This window comes from Microcebus murinus, chromosome 10 (assembly GCF_040939455.1).
Source record: "Microcebus murinus isolate Inina chromosome 10, M.murinus_Inina_mat1.0, whole genome shotgun sequence".
NCBI classification, from domain to species: domain Eukaryota; kingdom Metazoa; phylum Chordata; class Mammalia; order Primates; family Cheirogaleidae; genus Microcebus; species Microcebus murinus.
Window position 1 is genome coordinate 37,932,849 of NC_134113.1, and position 25,212 is coordinate 37,958,060.

Consider the following 25,212-nt stretch of genomic DNA (forward strand, 5'->3'; position numbering starts at 1 on the left):
ATCCAAGTTCTTTTTTGGTATGCATTTATACAACTTCAACCCAAATAAATAAGATCATAATTCCAATCATGCCAGAAACTCTGGGGATGATATCTACTCCTGCCTTCTTCTTTCAGCTTGCTGCATGGGTGTGTCTTAGTGGAAATAAAAGTGTAGAGGCAATATTGCCAAATGATTATACTCAATCCTAAAACACGGAGGGACATAACATATTATATACCAGTGCTTACTTGATCTGTGTAGTCTTCAACAAATACATTCTAAGTCTCCATTTCTATCCCAGGGCAGTTTGACCCTAGGGGAGGATGTATACCTGGATAAAGCACTGGGGAAATCTAAGCGAATCTTTAAAATCTAGGACCTGGTGTCCATATCCTGACTTCTCTCATCTGCCTTTCTATACCACAGAGCATGAAAGTATAGTTTGTATTGATGTTTTACCTGGAATCCTGTAACAACTCTACATTAGAAGGTCCCCTTGCAAACTGCTTTGGCCTCACTTGTATTCACATCTTGTTAGTTATTTGTTTCAAAGTTCATATAAAGCTGTGGTTTTTATATGATCTTAGCCTTCTAAAATTTTTTTTTCTAAAAATCTCTAAGCATCTTAAATGTTAAAAATGCCTGTATATCATTATAGTTTTCTAATATTTTTAATATCTAAATGGTATTGATGTGCATATCTGCAAATTCCAATTCCAAGTTTCCATGACTATTTTTATACTCAATATAGGAATCAGAATTTAAAGTCTACTTTAAGAGTTTATTATGTATAGGGTCTGCATTTTTGTACAAGGGACATTTGAAAGAATGGACAGGCATGATTGATATGATTTTGATAATAGAAAACGACCTTTAACATCTGAAACCTACATCTGTAACATTAAGCTCCCCTTGACATTTTAAAGCAATTTTAAAATTCCTGTTCTTTTGAAAAAGCATGTCTATTTTTATAAGCTGGGATGAATCCCACAATGGCACAAACTAAATTGGCTTATTGTGGCAGGAAGGTTTCCCCAGCTTTTGGATGTATGATCCAAAAGTACACTCTACTTACTGCATTGAGGCAACTTGTGTAATGTGTATTTCTGATCTATCTTTGAAAGTTTTAAGGTTTTATTCAGGTCTCAGAGACATATTAATGGAGATTCGGCGGCCCACATTAATACTTCTTAGCATACTAAGAGGTGATCAAATTGGAAAATGCAATTACTTATTTAGGGTTTAAGCTAATGGATTATGTGAAGAAAATCAAAGCAACCAGACCAACAGCAACTGGAAATCATCAATTAAGACCAAGAGATAAAAATCTGCCTCACCTTTCCCCATTGTTTTTTTAATGCATATTTTATGTATCAGGCATTGTATTAGTGCATTACAAATATTGTTCCCTTTGTTTCTCATTAGGCAATAGTTCTCATTCCCATTTTATAAATGGAGTATTTGTTTAAGTATAACTCACGACATGTACTGCCAGGAAATGCAATTTTGCGCCTGGCTCCTGGGAACTGACTCTACCCTCTCTCTCCAGATGATGACATGGGCTCAATATCATTGAGTTCGTTCTGAGAACCAAAAAATGTGATGCTGGTTATTCAGAAGCACAAAAATTATAAAGCTAAGATTTTCAGGAAAGATGCTATACATCTGGCATATAAAAGTGCATTATTGCAGAAATAATTGAGGCTTGAAGGTATGGCTGTTCATCTAGTTCATAGGCAGCTGCGAGTCCCCTCAAGGACTCTCGGGAATAAGGAAGCTGAGATATATCACTATCCCGTGTGGTTACCTCTTTTATTACATCTTTGGTCAGCCTTCCTATCTTCCTTCATTTTGCTTCTGGTAAAATGTTGTATTCTTTGCTAATTAAATTGGGAGCATAACTTTTCTGTGTCTGGGTGATTGTGTTTGTGAACATGTGCTCAAGTGTGTGTTCTGTGCATTTGTATGGGTGGATGATATGTATGTGGTATAGTCTGTGTGTGTGCATGTGTTTGTGTGTATGTGTGTGTGTTTATGCATGTTGGCGTATATGTGTGTGGTCTTTTCCCTCCAATCCATAATCCAATTCCTTTAGGTAAAATATCTTTGTCTATCTTGTGAATAATTACTTTGTTCTTTTGTAATTGTAATTTTGTCACTCTATCTAGGACACTAACTTTTCCTCTTCCCTCCCCCCTTTTCTTTTTTATCATTTTAAATTTTCTGCTCATTCCTAATTAAATTATAAGATAATGAAAAGGAAGAAAATTCAAACCAATTCACATAGCACTTTCTATGCACATAAGTGTACAAAGACTAATAAACATTCCTTTCTCATGGTATCATTTTGATTTTCCTATGGATCTCAACAGAGAGTGGGGGCACATCTTGGTCAGATTTTATTCAGAAATTGAGAAGTGATTATGATGGATTTCAAGGTACTATGATAAATACTCAAAATCATTCTGACTTTTTTTCCTCAAGATTTTTTATTTTCCTATTTATCTTCTTACCTGCAGTGACTGCTAACTATTGATAACAGTCATTTTTCAGGATATTTGTTTTTCAGTAGCAGAAAGATAGGAAGGAAAAGAGAATATCAACATCATTTGGTATGTTTTCTGCCCACAAGGTCTGGCCAGAATTGAGATCAAGTGGCAGAAGAAAATCTCCTCTGACATGATATGCATGCTACCATTCAGTATCTAATTAGGATGCCTGAAGAGCAATAGAATGGTCTATAGAATGAGCTCAATAGAATGAGCATGATCAGCCTCAGAGAGACCAAAGGTGATATAAAATCAGGGGTTTTCTTGGCACTGAAGAGAGTAGACTTGAGGGGAAAAAGTAAGGGAGACACTAAAGCTACAGAGTACCTGGGCAGAAGAACAAACAGTACATGGTACATGTGTGGGGAGTAGTTATTTCCTACCAGAAGCATTGGTATAAATGAGCATGATCAGCCTCAGAGGGACCAAAAAGAAAAAAAAACCAAACAAACAAACAAAAAAAACCCCCACCTCTTCACACACATATTTATGGTGGGCTTTGCTTTATTCAGTAATATTTTAAAGCAGTATAATAATTTGAAGATTGGAAACTAAAATTCTTTTGTCTTGATTCACCTATTATAAAAGACATAAAAGAGTCTGTGTCTAAAATTTATTAGCTAAGGAGTGAGCAAAGGTTTTATCTTCTCATATATGAAAGTGGAAATATTTTAGTAATAAGAAAAATAATCTTTGAAATTAGTGGGAAGTAAAACATCTAAGAATAGATTTATAGTCTTACATAAAACTATGTCCCTCAATCTCCACTGGTAAATATCCCTCTGAAATATTTATTTTTTTCAAAATAGATTTCTTTGCTGAACAAAAACAATAGGTTTTATATGTGCTACTATGTCATAAACCAAATCATGACATTTTTATTTACATATATGGCTAGCCTTCCTTTCTTCCTTCCTCCTTTCTTTAAACATTCTTTGAGGTTAGCACTCAGTACTGGCAAAAGGTCTGGCACTGTTGCTGGGACGAATAGAATCACATCAACTACGTGCTAAACTTTGCCCTCAAAGTGCTGGCTTGCTCTCTGGCATGCTGGGGTGAGGAAGAGGCTCATTTCATTCACATCCAGTGGAGGAGATGGGCACTGAAGTGGAGGCATGTTTTAGGTGATCTGGGAATCCAGGGGAGGAAGAAACTAACTTCATTTAGGAGGAGGTGAGATTAGAAAAAGTGGGGCCAGACTCCTGAGTCAAAGCTGTCATATTTGAAAGAATGTGGTACTTTCCAGAATGGTGAGTAGGTTGGTTCCGCGTTCCCATGGGGGTTAGAGGGTAATGTATGTGTTGTTTTACCTGTTTTTTTTTTATGATTTTCCTCTGTTTAATCTAACAACCTTTTTGCTTGTTGTTTTCTTTATTGAATTGCAACTTCCCATCCCTAAATTATGTCAGGGAATCTTATGTCATTGGGTTTTGGAAACATTGGTGATGATGAGAGAGAAATGTATTTATTACCTATTATCATATTACCTTATTTGTAATACTGTAAGATTTTCCTCCCCCCATGTTTATTCATGTATATGAATAGATGTTATGCTTTGGTTTATAAGGAGATAAGGAGACAGATTGCACAGGGCAGAGATGCTGCAGGCTGGGATCCTCGTAGGAAACAGCAGGAAATAGTGGTTATGTAAGTATTTCCTACATAGTTTTCAGGGGCAGAGCAGTGTGGTCTCAAAAACATTATTATGCTTTTGCTTCAGGCAACCATTGTCTGGGTAAGCAAAATCCCATGAACTCTTCAAGGGCACCAACAGGCAAATTCTCCAGCTGCCTTCTCCCCTGATAAAATATAAACTAGTAGTGGTAGAAATTAATCCATTATTACAAATGATGCCAACTTAACAAAGGGTCCTGGTTCAGCAAGGAAATCTATTATCCATCTTTGAATCGAGAGCCTTCAGATGGTCTCACAAAGAGTAAGATGAAATGTAAAATAGAGATACCAGTTTTGTGAGGTTAGAAGTGGTACCTCCTCACTGTGATGTAAAATATAAAGTGCTCTGCAAATCCAAATAATGTTATGATCATTTTTGATAACTAAAAGTCAACCACAATTAGAAAGATAGAAGTAATTACTCTTATCTTGGGCAAGTCACTAAGAAAAGCCTCTCAGAGTCTTGCTTTCCTCATCTCCAAAATAGAGTAATACCTTCCTTGCAGAATTGCCAACATTTAGATAACATGAAAATTGCTAAGCAAAGATTTTGGCAAATGGTAGGCATTCAATAAACAGTAGTTATTTTTATTATGATTACAACAGACATCTCTAACCATCCACAATTTTAGCAAAATCCCACAAAAAGATTCCTTTTAAATTGTTATAACAAAACAAGTACTTGCAATTCAAGCTATATTTTAGGTGTTAAAAAAAAAATCAGAAAATGCCCATGACTTTATATTTCAAATTTCAGTCAATGTGGGAGAGTTCTAAGAACAAAGTTCAAACCTTTAAAGGATGAAAGGTGCCTTGGAATGTCTGGAAGAATAAAATAAGCAGGAGAAGAAAAGAGAGTAACAGAGAAAACACAACTCTTTTATGGCAACAGTCCAGGACAAGTGGGTGATTTTCAGAATGATAATAAGCTCTCACCACCCCATGGCTCAGGGCTGCTACCACTTCGTGCACAGTGGGGAACCTTCTGGGCTCTTCAATATCAAATTGTACATGCAAGTTATTTGTAACAGAACATTGAAAAGTCAATGAAGGCAAACCTGGTAGGCAGCTTCTGTCAGAAAACATCTGAATCAATAGGACACTATCAGAATTGTCTTTCCAAAGCAAAACACAAAACTGTATTAACCAGAAGCATGACAGCTCTGTGAAATTTCCTCACTGCAGTAACTTAAGTAACACAGACCTGGGGAAGCAGGCTTTAGTGCTTCACCCAACAGGTCAGAAAATAACAATGAAACGTTATCATGGATCGTGTTGTTGAGGCGCACCCGAGAGATGTGACGGTTCTGAACAAGATACAAGGTCATATGTTTAAATCTTTAATCATTTCTGTAATGCAGGGACATTAAAATAAGCTAGCATAAGCTAACTAAACAATTTTTTAACTTATTTTTTTTTCTGTCTCTTACTTTACTCTATTACTAGAGCTTCTACAGAATCAGAGATTAAGGAGAAAAAAACAAGGACAAAAACATTAAAACACTTTTCCACTGCTAAGAGATAAACTTCAAACACTTTAATTTAACCTTCATGATCTCATTACAGCCTCAACTTTAACCGGTGGTACCATGTGCTTAACTAAATTATGCACCAATTAAAATGGAAAACCAGCATGGAAGTAAGTCATGTAAGGTCAAGATAGAACACCTTTTCCTCTGTAAAGCTTTCCAGGTAGTATTAAGCTATGTCCACTTGCTGGCTTCCAAAGCACTTCTTATTTTCATGCTATTATATTGTAATTATTTAAAAATGTCTATCTATTCCACTATAATGTGAATTATTCCAGGGTGGAGACTGTCCTGTTCATTTTGGTTGCCCAGCACCATGCATGGCATGTAGGGGCAAGTGTGAGGTGACAGTACAACAGCCTTGTATCTATAAGTCCTGCTCTCAAATTCCAACTTTGCCAGTTATTAACTGTGAAAGTCATGTGACCCTTCTAATCCTCAGCTTCCTAATTTGTAAAATGGTGATGGTGTCAACCTTTCAGTACCTTTCAGGATAACATTTATGTATTAGAAGTTACATAATATATGTGCATCAGTGTGTATCTTGAATTTAATAAATGCTAGCTATAAAATTATTAGTAAGCACATAATGAACATCTGTTGAAAATATTAATACTAAAGAATAGATTATTTCCTCATTAAGATTCAGCCAGTAATTCTTGAACAATATTCCATAATACACAGATTAGAAGTTAAATTATAGTAATAGAAAATTTGAAGACTATAAATTTACATTCCTATTTTGAATCAATGCTTCCTTCTCTATTATTCTATTTATTTTTTATAGAAATGGCACTTTAGAAGTACTCCTAGCTTCACAAATCTAAGTACTCCTAGCTTCACAAATCTTCTAAAGAACAGTCAATGTATAAAGACAGATAATCAAATGAAGACTGGGTAATTCTAGCCTGAGCAGTTAAAATGCAGCATATTTATGACTCATAAGTCCTAAATTATATTACACCCATCTATTTCTTTTGCTGATTGCCTAAACTGAGCTAGTTTTCCATCATTAACTTTAGGGTTTATGATATAAAAAGAGAGATGTCCTATAAATTATGAGCTCATTATGTTTTATATATTTGCATCATATCCTTTCTTTAGGGAATGGGCAATAAGATTCCACTTTAGACAACTACATTATTCAATAAATTATAGGATGACTGGAAAAGCAAAATGTGATATGTACATATAATGGAATATTATTTAGCCTTAAAAAGAAGGAAATTCTGACACATGCTACAACATGGATAAACCTTGTCATTATATTAAATAAATAAGCTACTTACCAAAGGAGAAATACTATACAATCCCACTTAAGTGAGGTACCTAGAATAGTCAAGTTCATAGAGACCGAAAGTAGAATGCTGGTTGCCAGGGTTGTGGAGAGGTGGAACGGAGAGCTATTGTTTAATATCTATAGAGTTTCAGTTTGGGAAGGTGAAAAAGTTCTGAAGACAAATGATGCTGATGGTTGCAGAACAGCATGAATGTACTTAATACTACTGAGGTGTATACTTAAAAATGCTTAAAATGATAAATTTTATGTTATCTATATTTTACTACCATAAAGAAACTCAAAAGTTAACTACAGATTTTTATAAGGCTAAAGATACAGCTCTTGCAAACAAAAGCTTTTTATTACAGAGCACTTGGGGACATAGATTAATCTAACTTTTGTGAGGGGAAAAATAAGAGAACAAAGAACAAAGCTACTACCATGATAGATCTGAGTGAAAAAGTTATCTCTTTGGTTCAACCAGCATTGAGCGCCTACGCTGTGTCAGGTTCTGAGCTATGAAGATGATCTGCCTACCACACTTGTAGAGCTCACTCTCTTATGCAAAGAGAAATCCATGAGATATTATTTTAGTCTAAGCCCATGGAAACAGTTTGCATGTCTAAGAGAACAGATTTTTAGCATTATATAGACCTGGGTCTGCATCTGGCTGAAAATTTGTAAGCTATGTTATTTTGAGTGAGTTAGTTTGCCTTTTTGAATCTCAGTCTCATTTATGAAATATGAATATGAATAAGCACTTCACAGCAATGAAATAACATGAGAAGGGCTCATCAGGGAGCAAAGCGTTCAGTTAATGGATTTGCTGTTGTTTGTATAAATCCTAGATCAGAAGCATAGGCTGGCTGGCGTCACCTGACAATAGCTTGGTATAACAGGTGCAAAGGTCTGGTCTGGCTTCAGTACACCACTTCCGTAATGGTTGATGTCAACACAGAAAGAGCACAGCATTTGTTTGTTCATTGGTAGTGGGAATACTATGGAAAACATATTAATTATATTCACATCTGATTATAAAAATTAAAAATTAAAATTGGAAGATTACTTTCTTCACATACAAGGAGTGATATAGATAATACAAATAAAATTATTTCTGTCATAGAGAAGGAACACTTAAAAATATTTACTTCATAATGGATGTTTTTATATTTTGGGTACTTAAAGGAATTAAAATTAAAATATAAACAATATTATTTAATCATGTACTTTACATTTAAATTTTACATTATAGAAACGAAGAAGCACAGATATACTCTAACCTGTAACACCTCATTGACAGGGCTTCCATTAGAAGCCTTACAATACCCAGTGGGAAAACTCATAGGTATTAAAATAAAGAAACTATGGGCTTCTGAGTAGAGGATTGGAAGAAAATGTAACAGGTTAAAAGCAGGGCAGGGATGTTGCATTTAAAACTGGAGCCACTTCTGTCTTGGTTCCTGTCCCCAAGTACCTCCACCCATACAACCTATGTTTATCACTCCAGGACCTCATACTGCCCCAAAATCCTTAAGTCATTTTTTATTTAAGTTAACAACTGTGGGCCAGGGGAGTGGAAAGGGAAAAACAGAGGAGATGCTGGAGGCAGGTCTGGTGTGAACACTTTGACCCAGTCATTTTTTTTTTACTTAGAAGTTTCCCCATACCAGCTGTACTGAAGCATTTTGATCAGGAGAAAAGCTGGGTTAGGAAATTTGAAGCCAAAACCACTTTAAAGAAAAGGCAGCTGCAGAGTATCAGATGGGAACAATTACTTCAGGGAAAAAAGCAAAGGTGCAAAACTGTTCTGTGAAAAGCCAGCTTTAGTTATTTTTCAAATTTTGGGCAGGGTCAATTGAGCATCAGGAGAAACATTTTGCTCCATGTTTCCCTCTTATTCATACAGTCACCATCCCCAGTGCTATAAATATTGTGGTTCAGTGTGAGCTGTGGGTTTTGACAGGTTTGTGCGACCACTCTGGGCAAATATCCACCTTACAAAATGGAAAACAAACATCTTAAAATAAATTTTGTTATATAACTCATTCATAAATTGGGGATGGCCTGTATTTATTGACAAATCTGGCCCTGCCTATTATAAAACACATTGATAATTGTTCAGTTCTTATCACAATTGGAAACAATATAGATATTCATAATTATACAATTGTGTAAACTCATTTTTCATAGAATTATGTTAATAGGCACTATTCAGATCAATAAACATTTTGTTGTATTATATAATGCAATAATATCATGAGTACTATGACATATATGATGTTCCAAAACATAATTTAAAAGCATTAAGAAAACCTTGTCTAAATATAGGAAAAGATATTTTAAAGTTCAAAAGAGAAGGAACATCCAAGACTAAATCTTTTATAGTTCAAATGTTACATACCAAACAAAAAATAAATAACTTCCCAGGAGATATTATAGCAAATCTTGTCACTGCTACATGAAAACATAAAATGGATAAGCAAAAAACCTGAGCAACTTGCAAAACTGCTGCTAACTTTATGAGGCTTCAACCCCCATTATAATCATCTGTAAAACCATGATAACATAGGAGAGTTCTTTTGATAATTAAATAAATTGAAATCTATGTCTACTAGAACACCTGATTCCAAAGAAGAGCCCGATAAATGTTCTCTTTCATTTCTTAACTCCCTTCTTTTTATATATAAACTCTTTAGGCTTGTGTTTGAGACCACTGATCAGGGTTAAGAATAAATTATAAACTCAAGAAGAAGGAATGTTTTTTCTGGATGACATTATCCAAAACAGACATCGATCAACAGCTTTGGTTTTATCAGTAACACACTCTTGTAAAATGAGACATTGTACTCTAAAAATTTTCCAAAAAGACTTTCTTTTTACAGTAACATGTTTTTATATAATGATAAAATAACCACAATTTGTAATAGAATAACACTGTAGATATCCCCATATATTTAATTTGATCTAAAAGAACCTTGGAAAGTAGGCTGAGCAGACATTTTTCATTGTCCAGATGAGAAAATAGAGAATCAATGAGGTAACTGCTTACCTGTTGCTGATGGCAGGTTGTATGTATGTATTATTGTTACGTATTATTGCCCAGTAGTATTTAGTTGTGTAATCTTGAATGTCATCACCTTCCTCTATGCTCTAGATTTGTTGCTATAAGAAGGGGGGTTGGATGAAGCCAAAACTCAGATTATCTAACTCTCTCTCTATATATATACACACACACATATATATAGTTTCATATATATGTATGTGTATATACATATGTGTGTATGCATATATATTCCCTCTATAAACATCATCCCTATGAAGTATATAAAATAAAATTTTAAATAGGTAGATATTAGGCAAATAATTATTTATATAAAATTTCATTAAAGTTTTGGTCAAAAGAAGTTTAAATTTGGAAAAGTTTCCTTAATAGTTCTGAGACTCTCATTTATTATACCAGCCCTTTCAGTCAATACGGCAGATAGAAAATGTCATGGGTGGTTAATTAGGACAGATTTTTTCTCAGTTATGGCACTAGATATGAGAGCTTAGGTAAATGACTTGACCTATCAGGCCCTGTATAAATGAAACTTTTAGAAGAGGCAATCTCTATAAAATGAAAATATTAGACTAGATAGATTCTAAATTATCTCCTAGCTCTACGCCACTATTATACACACACATACATATACATAGACACAATTTTTGATTATAGGGTCTTGTTACTTCAAATAGGGAAGGATGGACAAAATAAAATTTGTAAGGGATATTTGCAGATAACATTTATTCTCTATGAATTATAAGATATTTTATTGGTTAAAATCTGCTTTCCATTAGAATCATTCTTACTGAAAACTCCTTGCTCTATTTAGTTTGCCAGGAAAGCTAGGTTGTTAATAATTATTACACTTTGAGTGAGAAAGTCAACTTCTAACTGTATTTAAAGAGGTTCAGAAAATCTAGGAGAATATGCTAGTTTCCAAGAAGGGTGCCTGAATATCTAAATGATTTTTAAAAATACATCCCCTTTGATATTATTATTATCCAGTGTAATCAGAGTCTACAGAAAGCAGACTCATGAGGTTCTTGAATGTACCATTGAATGTTCCGCTATCAAGAGGAAAATAACTACTGCTGATCCTTGAACAACATGCGTTTTAATGGCATATGTCCTCTTATACACAGATTTTCTTATACCTCTGTCATCTCAGGGACAGCAAGAACCTCCTCCTTAGTCTATTCAACGTGCTGACAACAAAGATGAAGACATTTATGATAATCCATTTCCAATGATGAATAATAAATATATTTTCATTTTAAAATGATTTTCCTAAGAATATTTTTTTTCTGTAGCCTACTTTATTGTAAGAATATAGTATACATATAACAAAAAATGTGAGTTAATTGACTGTTATCAATAAGGCTTCTGATCAACAGTAGGCTGTCAGTAATTAAGTTTTGAGGGAGTACAAAGTTAGATGTAGAATTTTGGACTGCATGGGGGTAGGTGCTTCAACTCTCCCTTCTGATGTTCAAGGGCCAACTGTATTTTAAAATAAACTTTCCAGTGGTCTCTTTCTTATATTCTTATAAGAATATACCTTATGTTTTTATCTTTTATCTTCTATCTCTTATCTTTCTTAAACATAAAATCCTTTTGTGAGCTCTGAAATGCAATGTGCTCTAAACTTCTCTAGTCACATTTTAGTAATATCTTAATCAATTACCAATTTGTTTTAAATCTATGGGTTTAAAAGCAAAATTATAAGAGGCTTGTACAAATTTCCTATGCTAATAATCTTTCATTTATAAAGTTTTGATCAAATACAATTTCTAAAAGCTCATTCATTGTTCATGGGCTAGCAACACAGGCATAGTCTACTGATAAAAAACAAGAAGTAGTCACTTTTAACAATTTCCTTTAATTCAGAGTATTTCTCTTCATAAATATTTGATAAAATATTAAGGATTAAACTTTACTTTGCATTATATGGGCTTGAAGTAAGAGTCATTTTTCTTTGCATGCTATTTATGAGTGATTTAGCATATAGTTGTTAATAGACAATTCAAATCTGAAAGAAAAACTGCTCCAACCACAGAAATGTACCAAGAAGAGAAAAAATTTCTTCCTTGGAAACATGTGTATTATTTTCTGTAGGATTATTGAAATGAACAGAAGATCTCATTACTTGAATGAGATCCCTTCAACATATACTACACTAAATCCTACTTCAATACAATTATGAAAATTACATTTTGAATGAAAGAATTCATGTAGGTCACACCAACAATCAACCTTTTTTCCAATGAGTAATACACAGAATTGAAATTATGTTTAAAAACTGAATTATATACATAAAAACAAAACTTTAAGAGCGTCTAATCTTCTAGATGATGAGAAATATTTATGTTTTGCCTGAATGATGTAGTTTATTTTGTTAGGTTAGCAAGATAATGGAAAAAAAATCCATGTCAAAAAGAAATTTCTTATTTATTTCATGTATTGCAACTCACTGAGATTGGCAAAGTTTTTAAAAATTGTTATATATGATAGAAAAATCTGATTCTTCAAACTATTTTTGTACTCAGAACTATGTAAACATGCCCATAACCTGCTCCAAAAACTCAAAACAGCCTTTCATATATTTGAAGACTATTTTTTAAATCAAGAAGCAGTTATTCCAAGTGTGAAAATTTAAATTATAGATTTCATAAATTTCTGATTTAAAAATTTCAAGTGTATGGCTATCTGTAACTCTAACAGAGAGGATGTTGTAGAATGCTCTTTGTAAAGTTAAGCTGCATGTGAATAATCTTCACACAGGCAAGTAAAAGAAACCTCTGTTCTCCCTGCCCCTCTCACACCTCAAAAACAAATAATATGGATTGCAGATAAATTTCATTTATATATCACAACCATGATTAATTATACTTAATCATTCAAAATTAAGATGTGATTTGTGCATCAAAAATTCTTTGCGGGCTAGGAAATTTTTATTATGTAAGTATAATTTGTATACATCTTAGAAAATTTATCTATTAATTTTACTTTTTATATCAAATCCATATCCTGTCCTTTGAATTCAGTCTATTTTGATATATTTCAAGATGTATTTTTTAATATTATTAATGCATTAGATTTTACTCTAATATTTCTGTTTGAAATTTTAGAGAACTGCCTTTTCAAACTCAGTGATACCAAAAGTGATACAACGTGGGTTATAAATATGGATTTTGCTTTTGCCTCTTTGTTTTATTGCTTTTGATATTTGCATATTCAGAATTTATATATGTCTGCATATTGGAAATCTTTATAATGTCACCAATTCTATCACAAATGATGGCATCAAGATGTACTTAATTATACTAAATGAAAGCATACTTAGGAAAACTATTATCAATATCAAATAATAGCTAAGTAGGGAAAAACATTTAATAGTTAAGTTGTGAGAAGACTAGGAAAAAAATGTACTGAGGAGAACAAGCTATAGATTTTAAGTCTGCAGATCGTTGTCATTTTTTAATAATTCCAATTCAATGACTATAAACAAACCAAGCATATAAATACTATTTAAAATTTTGTTCAAACTAAATTTCATATCACATACAGAGAAAGTAAGGCACTTTGATTAATTTAACTTATCACTGCTTTTTGCTTTAGAGTTTAAGATGATACAATTCTAGTCAAAAGATAAGATGGAGTCAGCATAAACATTTTCTGCTCCATAGATGCATCACAAAGATTACTTTGCCCTCTTATGTAAGAGGATTATAGGACAAATGATTTTCAGTTTACTCCAGTAAATTGAAATTGAATTATAGAAGGCTCCACTTGCTTATTATACTCATTTATTATCTTAGAAAATAGAAAAGTGAATATTTCTATAAAAGACATTTGTAAGCTCTAATTTTACAGAAGATCTATAATAATTATTGTGTCAGCAAAGTACTTACAGTTCTCTTAGGAATTCTGGAATGTTTTCTTTGTTTTCTTTTTTTCACAATTTTTTTTTTCTAAAAGGAAAACAACATGTAAAATGGTTAGTTGACTACACATAGTTCAGAATCATTTCAGATTATCATGAATATATTAATTATATTATGTAATATTTTGACTTAAAATCTTGCAATATATACATTCAAATACAAAATAATTTCATACATGAATATACAGTATATATAGTATAACACAGATAGAAAGGTTAGAATTTAAAGTTGTTTAGAGGGCTATACATCAAGAATCTGTAGATAGTTTATGTACTGAGTTTTTTGAAAAATAAATTATGCTTCCTAAAATATAGTGTTTCAATTTGAAAATTAGAACAATACTAATCAAGGCAGATATTATTAGAGAATATTACATTATTATAGTCATTAAAAAAGGAATCACAAAATTCTCAGTCAATAAAATGCCTGATACTATAGAGTATCAATATGATTATGATAAATTAACCTTATATGACCTATATTACTTTAAAAATCTTTAAAAATTTTTAATGATTATAGGTACATAATAGCTGTACATATTTATAAGGTATAAGTGATATTTTGATACAGGGATACAATGTAAATTAATCAAATCAGGGCAATTGGTATATCCACCACTTCAGTCATTTATCATTTCTTTGTGTTAGAAATCTTTTAGTTATTTTAAAATATGCCCTAACTTATTGTTGATTATAGTCACTTTGTTATACTATCAAATATTGTTAATTCTATCTATCTAACTATATTTTTACACCCATTAACCATCTCCACTTTATTCCCTCCTAAAATGACCATTTCTAGTCTCTGGTAACCATCATTCTACTCTATGTCTCCATGAGATTAATTGTTTTTAATATTTAGTTTCTACATATGAGTGAGAACATGTGAGATTTGTCTTTCTGTGTTTGGCTTATTTCACTTAACATAATGTTCTCCAGTTCCACTCATGTTGTTGCAAATTGAAGGACTTCATTCCTTTTTTGGGATATATAATATTCCATTGTGTATGTATCCAATGATGGACACTTAGGTTGACTCCAAATCTTGGCTATTGTAAATAGTGCTGCAATAAACATGGAATTGCAAATATCTTTTCAATATACTGAATTAACCAATTTTGAATATATTTTCAGCAGTGGGATTGCTGTGCCATATGGTAGATCCATTTTCAGTTTTTTGAGAAACCTTCATACTGTTCTTTTAGTAGATATGCTAATTTACATTCCCACCAACAGTGTATGAGGGCTCCCATTTCCCTACATCCTTGCCAACATTCGTTATTGCCTGTCTTCTTGATAAAAGCCATTTTAACTGCATTGAGATGATAGCTCATTGCAGTTTTGATTTGCATTGCTCTGATGACTAATGATGTTGAGCATTTTTTCATATACTTGTTGGCCATTTGTATGTTTTCTTTTGAGAAATGTATATCTATATCTTTTCCCATATTTTAATCAGATTATTTGATTTCTTCCTATTGAGTTGTTGGAGCTCCTTATATATTCTAGTTACTAATCTCTTGCCAAATGGGCAGTTTGCAAATATTTTCTCCCGTTCTGCAGGTTGTCTCTTCACTTTGTTGATTGTTTCCTTTGCTGAGCAGAAGCCTTTTAGCTTGATGTGATCCCATTTGTCCAATTTTGCTTTGGTTGCCTGTGCTTTGGGAGTATTACTCAAGAATTTCTTGCCCAGACCAATGTCCTGAAGCATTTCCATAATGTTTTCTTTTAGTAGTTTCATGTGTTACATTCAAGTCTTTTATTGATTTTGATTTCATTTTTTTATATGGCAAGAGATAAGTGTCTAGTCTGATTCTTCTGCATATGGATATACAGTTTTCCCAGCATTATTTATTGAATAGATAGTTCTTTCCCCACTGTATGTTCTTGGCAACTTTGTTGAAGATAAGTTCACTATAGATGTATAGATTTATCTCTGAGTTCTCTATAATGTTTAAATGGTGTATGTGTCTGCTTTTATGCCAGGTCCATGCTGTTTTCTTTACTATAGTGCCTTAGTATAATTTGAAGTCAGGTAATGGAGCTTCTCCAGTTTGTTTTTTAATATTCTGGGTCTTTTGTGGTTCCATATAAATTTTAGGATTATTTTTTCTATTTCTGTGAAAAATGTCATTGATATTTTGATGGGGATTACATTGAATCTGTAGACTTGTTTGGGTAGTATGGATATATTAATAATATTGATTTTTCCAATCTATGAGCATGGCTTATCTTTCCATTGTTTGGTGCCCTCTTCAATTTCTTCCATCAATATTTTATAGTTTTTATTATTGAGATCTGTCACTTCTTTAGTTAAGAGTATTCCTAGATATTTTACTTTATTTCTAGTTATTATAAATGGGATTACTGTCTTGATTTCTTTTTCAGATTGTTTATTGCTGGCATATAGAAATGCTACTGATTTTTGTATGTTGTTTTTGTCCCAGTTCTAATAGTTTTTTTGTGGCATCTTTAGGTTTCTCTAGAGACAAGATCATATTGTCAGCAAACAAGGATTATTTGACTTCTTCCTTTCTAGTTTGATGCCGTTTATTTCTTCTTCTTGTCTGGTTGCTCTAGCTAGAACTTACAGTACTATGTCAAATAACAGTGGTAAGAGTGGGCATCCTTGTCTTGCTCCAGATCTCAGAGGAAAGGCTTTCAGTTGTTCCCTGTTCAGTATGATACTTGCAAAGGTCTGTTTCATATGGCTTTCATTGTGTTGAGGTAAGTTCCTTCTATACTCAGTTTTTTGAGAGTTTTTATCATGAAGGATGTTGAATTTTATTGAATGCTTTTTCAGCCTCAATTGAAAACGATCATATAGTTTTTGTCCTTTGTTCTGTTGATATGATGTATCACATTGATTGACTTACATATGTTGAACCATCCTTGCATCCCTGGGATGAATCCCACTTGATCATAATAATCTTTTTAATGTGTTGTTTAATTCACTTTGTTTACTATTTTATTGAGAATTTTTGCATCTCTTTTCATCAGAGTTTTTAATTTTCATTTTTGTTGTGTCTTTGTCTGATTTTGGTGTCAGGGTGATACAAGCCTAGTAAAATTGAGTTTAGAAGTATTCCTTCCTCCTCAATTTTTTGGAATAGTTAAGTAGGATTGGTATTAGTTCTTCTTTGAGTGCTTGGTAAAATTTAGCAGTGAAACCATTAGGTCCCAAGCTTTTCTTTGATTAGAGACTTTATTACTGCTTCTATCTTGTTACTTGTTATTAGTTTATTCAGACTTTGGATTTCTTCCTGGTTCAGTCTTGGTTGTTAAATTTGTAGAAATGTATCCATTTCTTCTAGATTTTCCATTGTATTGGCATATAGTTGCTCACAGTAGTCTCCAATAGTTCTTCAGATTTCTGTACTGTCAGTTGTAATGTCTCCTTTTTGATCTCTGATTTTATTTATTTAGGTATTTTCTCTTTTTTTGTAGTCTGGCTAAAGGTGTGTCAATTTTGCTTATATTCTAAAAAATCAACTTTTTGTTTCTCTGATCTTTTGTATTTTTTTATTTCAATTTCATTTATTTATGCTCTGATCTTTATTATTTCTTTTCTTTTACTATTTATGAGTTTGACTTGCTCTCATTTTTCTAGTTCTTTTAGCTGCATCAAGTTTTTTATTTGAAGCTTTTCTACTTTTTTGATGTAGGCACTTATTACTATAAACTTTCCTCTTATTACTGCTTTTACTGTATCCCATAAGATTTTTGATATACTATGGTTTCACTTTCACTTGTTTTGAGAAAATTTTAAATTTCCTTTTTAATATCTTCATTAACTCACTAAACATTTAGGAGCATACTGTTTAATTTTCAAGTGTTTGCCTATTTTCCATTGTTCTTCTTGTTACTGATTTCTAGCTTTATTCCATTGTAGTCAGAAAAATTCTTGGTATGATTTCAATTTGTTTAAACTTTTTAAGACTTGTTTCATGGCCTAACATATGTTCCATCTTTGAGAATAATGCATGAGCTGAGGAGAAGAATGAGTATTCTACAGGTGTTAGATGAAACGTGCTGTAAATATCTATTAGGACCATTTAGTCTGTAGTGCAGGTTAAGTCTAGTGTTTCTTTGTTGATTTTCTGTCTGGATGATTTGTCCAATGCTGAAAATGGAGTGTTGAGGTCTCTAACAATTATTGTTTTAGAGTCTAACTCTCGTTAGGTCTTATAATATTTTCTTTATATATCTGGTTGCTCCAGTTTTAGATGCACATATATATTTAGAATTATTATATCCTCTTGCTGAATTGACCCCTTTATCATTATATTATGACCTTCTTGGTCTCTTTGTACAGTTTTTGTCTTAAAATCTATTTCATCTGATAGAAGTATAGCTATTGCTACTCTTCTTTGATTTACATTTGCATGCGATATCTTCTTTCCATCCATTCACTTTCAATCATGTGTGTGTTTTATAGTTGAAGTGTGTTTCTTGCTGACAACATACAGTTGGCCATATTACTTTTATATTTTTCACTAAAGTTAGGAATACTTCAATATGTTATAAATATTTTCCTATTTTCAGAAGCTAATCAATGATTATATATAACCTACTAACTATTTTGGTATATAGGATAAACATACACATATATATATATATATATATATATACAGATATATAAATACAGATATATAGGTAGATGTGTATATATACACATATCTGTATATATGTACATATATGTTACAAATTCATCAGTAGTTAGTTGAAAAATGGTGTATCACTGCATAAAGAACAATTTTCAGTTAATATAGTAGAAAAATTAAATCTTTCCCAATAGTTAATATCAAAAATTACCTTAATAAAGACATCAATAATTTTTTATTAGGTTTACATGTTAGCAACTTATAAATGAAAAATTTCACAGGGTTAGAGACAAGTACCTTTTTATGTAAGTTCTCACATTTTTATTTTTAAAAAATGTAGGTAGAATGAAAACCAAGAAAGAATGAAATATTTAAAATAGGTTCATAACAGGTATGTTTCTCTGTTTTTAAGACTTCTCTCAGCCTCTCTTTTCAACAGAACTACAAAAATATTATAATTCCAGCAGCTCTAGCTATCGGCTCACATAGGTACTCAGCGGAAAAGATCTGAAGTGACAGCTATATTTCCAAAGCTGCATTTACGGCATCTGTTCAATGGTTAAGCCTCCAAGGACTGCTTTCATTTTATTCCTGTTTGAAACTCAACTGTTTTCTAGTAAAATCCATTAGGAAGAGGAATGTTAAAATGCACTTAGATTTGCCTGACTGCTTCTTAAAATATGACTTTGAGCCACAATCAATTTTAGATAAGATTTCTATAGATAGTTTTAGTATGCTGACACTTTTCTTATTAAAACAAAAACTACAGTAAGAATCTATGGGCATACACATCAAGGTAAATAGAATGACACAGAGCTCTTTATAAGAAATATGGAGGGAAAAACCTGTTAAAGAAAACAAAGGCTTTCTATTTAAAAAAAAAAGAGTATTTGACACTATACATATTGTACATTATTACTTACCAAGGGGCAGGCTTCCCAAAGGGGATGCAGTGAAAGGATTAAACAGTTTTTCTGACTTATGAGCCATCTGCAGGGATTTGATTTCATTTTGGTTTTGCATGCATATCTATCACAAGGATAAATGGGCAAGCCTGTTCTACTGTAGGGGACAAACAACTATTTTATTCTTAATCTATGCTCTGAATATGGATGTGCATTTAGTATTTCTCCGGTAGCTAATTTCTGTCTGTTGCATGTTATAAACAACTTCCCTTTATTTTAGAGGAAAAAAAGCAAAAATAGGGCAGGGTTATTTTGCACCTTCCATCATCTCTTTGGCTTTACAGTAATGTAATTGGTGTCAGTAGGGCTGACTCAGATGGTTTCCTGGTATCAAGTCTAGAATACTTTTATGTTTTTGTCTAATACTTTTAAAAGGAACCTGAATCTGTTTAGGTAGGTTTGTATATCTTTCACAAAATATTCTATGCATTCCTAGTCAGTAAGGCTAATGACTCTTTAGTGTCCTTTTATTTCCAGTTTTAGAAGCAGGCTTGACAGGAAGAAGGAAAAATATCTGAGACTTAGGGAATTCTACTGCTTCAACACTGGCTAAGAAGCAGACTACTTACAACTTGTAGCTCTAATCATAATTCTATTTGCAAAATGAAGCAGAATACTGCTTGCTTTAGGCACTGTACATACTACAAATACTTTTCTTGCCATTTTCTGGACAAAAGAGAACTATTTATATTCGTGTTAGTGTTGGACATTTGAAAGTACACAGCTGTAAGATTTTTTTTAAAAAGAGGACTTATTTTCAAGAATGCCAACAAATATTTACATTTAGATTTTGATTTAAATATCTCAAGTGTTTCATTTTGATGAAAATATTGATTTTAATTGACCCTTCTGTAATCTACAACTGAGCTAAATATTATTTCAGGTTATTTTTAAAACATGCACTATGAATCCTTGCAACATGGCCATGTACAAATACTATCCCTTTAACCCTGAGTGGATGGGGATGGCAACAGATTCCTAATCTCAAGGTTTAAATTTCAAAACTGTAAAATACTGATGAACTCAGAGTTTTCTTTTAGACCCTCTCCTATTGAAATGGTCAAACTTGTGGTTAGAACACAGTTACAAGGTTGATGTGCTATTTCCTCAGCACAGATATCACTAATCCCAAGGGATTTTGTTAGATATATTTTGGCTTAAATTCTTATTCTTGGAACAGCAGTCAGCAAAACAGAGATTACTTGGGAAAAAAAAAAAAAAAAAAGGACACTGTCCAGGTCATTACTGACTGAATGTAAGCTTTTAAACACAAAATAAAGCATTGTATGACAACTAAATTCATTGCCTGATTCTCGATTAGATCCTGGACCAATGGGAAATAAAACAATTAGCTATTAAGAACATCATTGGTATAGTGAATGAAATTTAAATATGGACTATGAATTATATAATGGTATGATATTAATGGTAAATCACCTGTGTTTGATAACTATTCCACGTAATGTAAGATAATGTCCTGTTCTTAGGAAGTAACACTGAAATATACACTAAAGTATTTAGGGCATACCATGTCTCCAACTTATTCTCAAATGGTTCAGAACATTTTTTGAACTGTATATACACCCAGCTATTGAGAGAGAGAAAGAGAGAGAATACACAGAGAAAATAATATAAGACAAAATGTAAACCATTAGTGAATTAAGATGGAGGGCATATGCGAACTCATACTTTTTGTGAGAGTTTGAAATTATAAAGAAACAAATGTTACCAAAAAATAAAGACTATCCAAATATCTTTTAAAGATACTAAAAATACAATGCCATTTTTCAATATCAATACTATATTACACTAAACAGTGGCTATTTTTATTTTGTTCCTTAAGCACATCATTTTATTCTGTCTGTAACTATAAAAGGTAATGATAATTATTTGGATAACAACTGAAGACTATTAGGCAGTGGCAGGAAATAATCCATCAAGTAACAGAATAAACAAAGAAATGTTCTATAAATATTCACGATCACTATAAGTACTTGTGGTGTTGCTGGTAGGAGCAGCATGTGAGGCAATGATACAAAATGTGGAATTTCTTTGAGATGAATGTAGAAGGCCAAATGATTGCACCTCCTATGTAGGGCAGAGAAATTTTTCTCTATTTTCTCTTTTGTGTTTAACCAGTGACAGCCATTTAGGAGGCTTAAGTCTACAAGCCTGTCCTCATTATTACAGAAGCAAATGTTTACCGCAAAGATTTAAAAAAGGGAGAGGTGGCAGGGATGAAGGAGCTACTCATTTTTTCCTGTTGTGACACTTTATTATACAAATCAACAACACTAAAACAATTGTTGGCAGTCAGAGTTACAATAATCGCATATTGGGTTCAACCATGTTTAACATTTTCATTATACTCAAAATAATTATTTTAGAATGGGTGGATGATAATGAGGCAGGATGGCACTAACTCAGGAGAGCCAGTGTGTACCTTGAAAAGGAGAACGGGAATTAATTAAATGAAAAGCTTGGGGAAGTTAATTGGGACTGAGTGAAGATAACAGCACTATCAAAGCATGAAGAAATAAAACTATTTTTAAAAGTACAGTGGAAAGTCACAATAGGCACACCTAACAGAGACAAACTCTGCAGAGGTGTGTCAGCGGCAGAACAGTGCCTGTGGGGGCCTCTGTCAGCCTCCAGCCCCGAGAACGGTGCCTGTCACATAAACAAATGTTTGCTGGATAAATGATATTGTATATTGACTAAAGTAAAATTTTGTAGCATATAATTCTAGTTCTGACTTTGCCTCTATTCAGTCTGTGACCTTAGGCAAATCACTGCATCTATTTTGACCTCAATTTCATCAGCTATGAAATGAGAGAGTAAGAAAAGGTGATTCTCCAAGGTGCCGTCCAGGTCTAAATATATCTGTCTATGGTTCTGTGTATTAAAATGGGCAATTGTGAACATTATTTTGTAGAAGAAAATAGCCCGATATGAGTCCTATATGAAGAGAAATGGTGAAAAAAGGAAAAAAAGAAAGCTTAATAATAAAGGATCAATGTACTAATTCAAGTAATGGAAAATAAGTCCCATTGAAAGAGACTTAAATATACAAGAGAGAATGCAAATGATGATTTACGGTTTTTATATGTATAAAGTGACATTTAAATGTACTATTGATACAGGCATTGGGTGTAAAAATCTTTACCCGCTCTTTTCATTATAATCAGAGTGACTTGATACACTTTCTGTTTCTACATTTAGGGTCCCCAAGTGAACAGAAATGGAGAGCATTCAAAAGAAGCCGTAAAATGGCAGGAGTTTAGGTAAACATTCTTCTACTACAAAGTCACAGAATTGGGACTGCCCATCTTAGAGAAGAGAAAGCTGAAGAAACTCTTAGCATTGATGTTTAATTCCCTAAAAGCTATCTTACTCAAGACCCATCTGGCATAATTGCTGACACCTTCATGAAGCCCTCCATATCAACACTGGAATTCTCATGCATTTTCTCTCCTACAAGCTTGGCAGGCACTTATATTCTGTAACAAACAGTTCAGCACTTAACTTAAATGATCCATCCATTTTCCCTAGATTCATTTATGCTGCTTTTGCCTTGACAATGAAAAGAGGCCAGGAGCCATACATTTGTGTTTCCCTACAATAAGGTAGTACTTAAAATGAGTAGATGCTCAATAAACACTAATTAATAGATGGAGATGGGCAGAAAATACTCTGAGCTGAGAAAATGGACAGGAATGCTGATTGGGACCTGCCAAACATGACTTGGTCATGAAGCCTGGTTGATGATGCTGTGACTTCTGTGATGCCCTGCCTTGCTGTTTTCCATCTTCATCATGTTCTCCCATATGTTTTTGGGAAGAGAGGCCAGCAGACTTATCATACAGGTATCAAAGGTGTGTGGTTAGTTAATGAGAAAGCTCTATTTAAATAGCCTTAAAAGCAGCTATGGCTTGAAATCTCCTTGACACTTGAGTTTGGTCCACTGCATAGGTGAACAGTGCCATTTAATAGGTGTTATCAGAACAGAGCAGAATGTCCCTTATGATTCTACATTCAAATCTAGACCACTGTGACAATATCCCTGTAAGAAAGCTGGAGGGGCTTTCTTACTAATTCTGATGGCAGAGTTAGTGTCATTGTGGGCAGGAGATGGTGGGTAAGTAGAAGGGTCTCAAAAAGAAGAGGAAGGCACAGGGAGAGAGAATGCAAAAGAACTGGTCCAGTTTCAGAGGGCATAGGGATCAATACAAATTCTAGTACTCCAGTGATTAGAGATTATGGAGAGTATTTACATAAAATAGATATTTCATTGCTGGCTTTATTGAAAGGAGAAGCCAACCAAAAATCTTTACAGAAGGCTCCAAAGTAGCTGCATAATTCCCGGCAGGATAGAGGGTGTTGGTGAAGTGACAAGAAATGAAAATAAGTTGACTCAGCTTTCCCAACATTTTGGGAGGTCGGGTAGGGAGAGTGGGATAGCAAATCTCTAATACACATTTAAGGTTGAAGGAGAGAAAATGATCTATTTAAACCTTGGTTTGCTGCAAATTCAAACCCAGCAATGTATCCTTGAACAAATAAGTGGGATGTTGGAATATTGCATGAGATTTTTATAGTTCTATACTGATTGGCTCATGTTTAGGTGCTTTGCTATATTCTGAGTTTAGTTCAGCACCATACCCTGTGATGGCAGTCATGAGAAGGTGCCAAGCTAGAAATGCAAGTCCAGCCAGGACAAAACCATAGCTTAGAGTAAGTGGTCTTTGGTCTCCACTGTTGTTCATCCATGTGGGAAACAATTGTAGAAATAAAATAGAAAATAAGCAATTTTTCATGTTAAACTTATTTACATAGTCTATTTTCTTTATCTCTGTCTTTCCTTAAAACATCGGCATATAGGTACATCAAAAGGGCATGCTTCAGAAATAAAATACTTTTTTAAAAAGGGTGTACAACTATGAACCATAATAGATTGGTTCACAGTTATCATAGACTTTTATAATCACATGAAAATGACTCTCTTCAAAGATTCATTGTAGAAGGTTATAAGCCTATTTTTTGCAGAAGCAACATAGTTTAAAAAATTATAACTGCTATTTAATAAGCTGCATTCAGCAGACTGCATATGTTTATCACATTTATCTTCATAAGGAAATGGTGAAGTAGGTCTTAAATATCTCTATTTACATATGAACAAACTCAGTTCATAACTGGTTTGGAGTTAATAAGTAGTAAAGCCAGGATCTAAATTCAGTTCTGTCTGTATCTGAATCCTGATTTTCTCTCTAGTGCTAGAATAGACTATGAGAAAGTAGCAAACCTATTTCCCATACCTTCCTCAACTATTTATTAGATGTATCAGCTTGAAACAATTCATATTTAGTTTTCTTCATCTTCATTGCTTCACGTGTAAAATGGAGGTAGATCAATACATACCCAAAGAAAAGAGACTAGATTAACTGATTTATTGAGGCATATTTGATTTTTAAAAGTAATTGAATATATCTAATCTTAGAGGAACAAAAGCCTTAAAACAAGAACGCTTTTTAAGAAATGTTCGACATGCAAACTTCTTTAAATTGATCAGTCCTCCTGGGGCTTTTGCCTGAATATCATGATTCTTAACATCAAACAAAAGATTCCAGAATCAACACAATAGGTT

General features: G+C 33.0%; 1 protein-coding gene across 2 annotated transcripts in view; it reads right to left on the bottom strand.

Moving 5' to 3' along the window:
* Positions 1–25,212, bottom strand: part of SYT1 (synaptotagmin 1) — a 521,150-nt gene that overhangs the window by 339,449 nt on the left and 156,489 nt on the right. For both annotated transcript variants that reach the window (XM_076007147.1, XM_076007145.1), the window contains exon 3: positions 13,968–14,027. The gene's annotated coding sequence lies outside the window, so the exon portion shown is untranslated. The remainder of the gene's footprint in view (positions 1–13,967; positions 14,028–25,212) is intronic.